A 5,563-nucleotide genomic window follows, 5' to 3' on the forward strand; every position below is an offset into this window, starting at 1 on the left:
CAGGGGAGAGCGCGAACGCAGTCCCCCACTACCAGAAATTATGCAATCGAGATTCCCACATTTGGGGAATTCGCACGGGTCAGCAACAGCCTCAGTGCAATGGCTGAGCCTCGCTATGGGTGAACCACCTATTTGATCATGGTATCTCCCTTGCCAGGTAAGTATGAGTTGTACACGTTCAGGTGGGCTGAACGATGCCCACGCGTGTTCCCCAGGAGAACGGTTGCAAAGCATTCGGAGATGTCTAGACTTTAATAAACACTGTAGACCACCGGTCACACGATGACAGGCGAATCTGAAATCAGCGTGATGGAAGCATAACGAAAGGAAACCTGGAGATCCGCAACGGAGACGGCAAGGGCTGTGATTGGTCCTCTAACAAAATCATTTCCTGAATCACTTCTTCGGTTTGACTTTGTACCTTAATTACTTTGTACATTGTTTACTTTGCAACAGGACCAATAAAACACCAAATAAGATTTGAAAAGCTTTGGAAGTGTATTTACAACACTGCTTAAATGGTTTGTAACATACACTGTATAAGATAGATCGGGCGGCCAATTGCATTGCGTATCCGACATCCCGACTGAGAGCTGCTGAAGGGATTACGGAGTTGGAGTAGCCGACTCGCCGAGCACAGCAGGACCGAGAAAAAAAATAAAATAATAGTTTCACTTCTGACACCAATGTAGTGACCTCGCCGGTGACATAATGATGTTGAGTCATTAGTAGTTGAAGGTAGTTTTAATGAACCAAAACCAGGTCACTGAAACCCATAACGTCATAACCAACGGCAGAAAACCGACCCAAAACAAACCCTGGTTACCCCGGCAACCCCCAACACGGTCTCACTCGCGTGCAGGCCCCCACCCTCCTGTTCTTCCAAAACCCTCCCCCAGCTGACCTAATGATTCGCCCCCACGCTGATTGACAAGAAGAACATTACAATACATGCACATAGAACAACTGGCATAACGGACAACGAAATATAATGTAACACATAACACACAAACTATTTAACTGTCCCAGGGTCGCTACATTACTTTGGCTAAACGGTCCGGGTGGAACTCCGACTTCAAGTTTTAAATTCCGTATTGCAAAACAAGCCTTTACATTCACCATATTAACGCTATGTACGCCACATTTACGAACCGCGGTACACCTGTGTAACCGCACCGAAGTTCCTGTACCGTGACAGTTCGGTACAAATACGTGTACCGTTACACCCCTATATAATACATAGAAATCTATATAATTTAATACATATTATCACGGCCAAAAGCTGTGTGCCCCTCCAGACGATATTATGAATCACAAACGACTTTGTCGGGTTCTGCGACGTCTCTGGTTCTTCCACTTTCACATCAACCTGAAGTCGACTGAACCGCGCCCTGCCTGCTGCCGGCTGCCCGCTGCCGGGCGATGGTGCCTCGCGGCAACCGGCGGCATGACGCAGTTCATGTACTTCAGCCAGTCAAAGCCAAAGTTCCTTTCCCCCAATTCCTTCTCAACCTTGGCTGAGATAACCCCCAATACGAGTCTCGTTGTAGAAATACCAGAGACGAGAGTCCGACGTGTTATGCGCCATAACGCCAAAAGCAGAACGGTTATCCAAATAATAAGGAAGTGTACAACACTTGCGTTACAGTCCTGGAGCTCTATATCTAAATAATATCACATAATACATAGAAATCTATATCATTTAATACATATTATCACGGCCAAAAGCTGTGTGCGCCTCCAGACGATATTATGAATCACAAACGACTTTGTCGGGTTCTGCGACGTCTCTGGTTCTTCCACTTTCACATCAACCTGAAGTCGACTGAACCGCGCGCTGCCTGCTGCCGGCTGCCCGCTGCCGAGCGATGGTGCCTCGCGGCAACCGGCGGCATGTCGCAGTTCATGTACTTCAGCCAGTCAAAGCCAAAGTTCCTTTCCCCCAATTCCTTCTCAACCATGGCTCAGATAACCCCCACAACAGTCTCGTTGTGGAAATACAAGACACGTCAAAGAACCGACAAGAAACACTTGCGTTACAGTTTGTGTATTCACACACACACACACAGACACACACACACACACACACACACATGTGGCGCTCGCACGGTCGAGTCTCATTGGCGGGCCAACGTCTCTGGGCGGGCCAGGCAGAGTAAGGGGAGGAGCTGAGATTCCTGATGACGTCATGAATACAGACATTCCAAATCAGCGCACTTGAGCCTCCGTTTTTTCAAAGGCGAGCAGAACAGCTAGTGCTTGTTTTACACCAAACGCAAGTTTTAGCCACTGGGGGACAGTAGGCAGGCTAGGGGAACTCATATTTATGTTAGAAAACCTCATAAAGTGAGATTTTCATGTCATGGGACCTTTAATTCTCTGGCTCATAGCTCAGCGGACTAGAATGCCTCATTGCTTGATGGCCGGAAACGGAAAAGGGGGCTGTTTACGTTTGGTTGTAGTCTTTTCACTCGGTTCTCTGTCTCAACAGTAGGGATAGAACCGAGCAAAAAGACTACAACCAAACGTGAACCCCCCCGCCTTTACGTTTCCGGCCAACAAGCAATGAGCCTTCCAACAGAAATCAATGGGATTTACAAAAATGCGCTAAATGTGCAATAAAACACGATAGAAACTGTATTTCGCTACGATACTTGATTCAACCACTCTATTTCATCCTAGACAAACCACAAAGCGGGCTCTATGTTCAAAATACCGGAAAAAACGAATAGCTCACAGCAACATATTGAAAAAAAGAACTATGAACTCGTTAATTTTTTGGAACTGTGAACTTAGTTCAAAATGTTGAATTATGAACGTTGAACTGAACTAGTTCATTTTAAAATTTGTGAACTGAACTTTGAACTAGTTCATGTAGAAAGTGAACTTTCCCAACACTGCTGGTACACTGCCACGCACTTATTGTACGTTGTACGCACTTATTGTACGTTGTACATCCTGGAACTTAATGTAGTCACTTACTGTGTGTTTGCACTCCTCTTCACTATATTCTGAGAGAGTGTGTGTGGTTGTGCGTGTGTGTGTGTGTGTGTGTGTGTGTGTGTGTGTGTGTGTGTGTGTGTGTGTTTCGGTAACCCTCTAGGCCAGTAGTTTACTCAGATATGGACTAGTGACTAGGTTTGTATGGAGGAAAATAATAAAGTGCCAACACAATGATTAACTGCAGCCATAGGTTACTTTTAATTTGACTGTATTCAACTTTGTAGGAAAAAATTGATTCTCATTGCAATCAAGAATACTCTGCAATTTTCACATTTTAGACCATAACATTAGGTAAGAAAGAACTCTCTTTAAACACCTTTAACCTTCCTGTCATGTTCGGGTCAAATCTGACCGATTTCCACTTCGATCAATCATAAATACTGTGTTTTACATTTATTTGTCTCGAGGGCTTATGATATCCTCCACACTAGGCATTTGAACAAATACAATTGCTGATCACTACTTTCATGTAATTTTAAGTTGTTTAGTCAACTTTGTAACACCTGTGATGTTCCCGGTCAAAAGGGACCGCCATAGGAAATGAATGGGTGATCCTAGATTGTGTTTATCCATCGGATAGTACACAACCACAAATCCACCACACACACACACACACACACACACACACACACACACACACACACACACACACACACACACACACACACACACACACACACACACACACACACCGGTCCCTTTGGAGAGTTAGTCATTAATACACAGACTCATAAGGGCCCCTACAGGGCCCCCTGAAGAGTTAGTCATTAATACAGAGACTCATAGGGGCCCCCAATGGGCCCCCTGAAGAGTTAGTCATTAATACAGAGACTCATAGGGGCCCCTACTGGGCCCCCTGAAGAGTTAGTCATTAATACACAGACTCATAGGGGCCCCTACTGGGCCCCCTGAAGAGTTAGTCATTAATACACAGACTCATAGGCGCCCCTACTGGGCCCCCTGAAGAGTTAGTCATTAATACACAGACTCATAGGGGCCCCTACTGGGCCCCCTGGAGAGTTAGTCATTAATACACAGACTCATAGGGCCCCTACTGGGCCCCGTGGAGAGTTAGTCATTAATACACACTCATAGGGGCCCCTACTGGGCCCCCTGAAGAGTTAGTCATTAATACACAGACCCATAGGGGCCCCTACTGGGCCCCCTGAAGAGTTAGTCATTAATACACAGACCCATAGGGGCCCCTACTGGGCCCCCTGAAGAGTTAGTCATTAATACACAGACTCATGGGCCCCTACTGGGTCCCTTTGGAGAGTTAGTCATTAATACACAGACCCACAGGGGCCCCTACTAGGTCCCTTTGGAGAGTTAGTCATTAATACACAGACTCATAGGGGCCCCTACTGGGCCCCCTGAAGAGTTAGTCATTAATACACAGACTCATGGGCCCCTACCCAGCTCCATATTGTTCCTACGGACGTTCAGCGTTGGTTTGTTCTCTGCTTTTATATGAGCTGCATGTTGCCGGCCTCAGGGGGCTGTTGTCTCTGTGGACCAGAGGCAGGGCGGTCTTTCCTAGCTGCAGATCATAGCCCCTCTCCTTCAGAGGAGGGGAGACCTGGTGGGCCACTCAGAGCCAGCTCCTCAACACACTGTCCTGCTCCAGGAGGCTTTACCTCTGGTTCTGACCTCCATAACACACACCCAGTCAGGAGGCCAGCCAATCACAGAGCCTCCTCAATAAGCTGTCAATCAGTGATGCTGTGGAGCTGAACCTTCCACACCTTCGTCCCCCTCTACTGATGAAGACCTCCCTGGGTACGTCTGCAGAGGAACCTGAAGATCAAGAAATCCCACCGCTCTGAAAGCATGACCATAAATGGGCTTCCTCGTGCCGGCTGACATCACAACCAGATCTGTGAGGACAGGCCCACAGAACAAGACCATACCAAATATTTAATATTCTACATTTAAAACCTTCATTAACCAAGATGGCCCTCATCCAGACTAATAATAATAATAATCATATCAAGAATAAAAACAGCATGCCTACATTCTACACCAAGTACCCCTTAAAGTCACACAAGAACACTTAAATCAGGTGACTAATACATATTTGTACATCTTGATTTACCCTGGGTCCCTTTGGATAAAAGCATCTGAATGGTGAATAGTAAAAGAGTAAAATGTTGAGCTCCAGCAGTGAGACCGGCTAACTTACAATCTTACACTGATAGGGTTCAAGGTCCTTCACATTTGTAGTCATATACATAACATATATAATATCCTCTTTAACCGCGTTTCAGTAGATAAATCAACCTACTGATATTTGATGATATACCAGTACTGGGAGCGACTCCTGACACGACACAAACACGCGTTTGCGTGTTTGTGTTTTACCGTGAAGTTTTAACCCTTCTTTCACGTTTTGTTTCTTCGGACGTTGACTGCACTGAGGATGTCACTGAGGATACAAACTTTCACCTGGATGGTTTTACCATCATTCGCTCTGACAGAGATGCAACAAGAACACGGAAATGAATTGGGGGCGGGCAACAAACACTACGGTGAGGGTGAAGGAGACTGCGTGCTGCAACAC

At 46.1% G+C, this 5,563-nt stretch overlaps 1 long non-coding RNA gene and 1 other non-coding gene across 2 annotated transcripts; one reads left to right on the forward strand and one right to left on the reverse strand.

Annotated features, from left to right (window-relative positions):
- On the reverse strand, positions 1–165 carry LOC132447101 (U1 spliceosomal RNA). Its single transcript, XR_009523035.1, has one exon. It is a non-coding gene; the product is annotated as a U1 spliceosomal RNA (small nuclear RNA).
- Positions 166–1,657: 1,492 nt separating this feature from the next.
- On the forward strand, positions 1,658–2,373 carry LOC132446536 (uncharacterized). Its single transcript, XR_009522911.1, has 2 exons — positions 1,658–2,035; positions 2,070–2,373. It is a non-coding gene; the product is annotated as an uncharacterized LOC132446536 (long non-coding RNA).
- Positions 2,374–5,563: the final 3,190 nt, after the last annotated feature.

Source organism: Gadus macrocephalus, chromosome 18 (assembly GCF_031168955.1).
Source record: "Gadus macrocephalus chromosome 18, ASM3116895v1".
NCBI classification, from domain to species: Eukaryota; Metazoa; Chordata; class Actinopteri; order Gadiformes; family Gadidae; genus Gadus; species Gadus macrocephalus.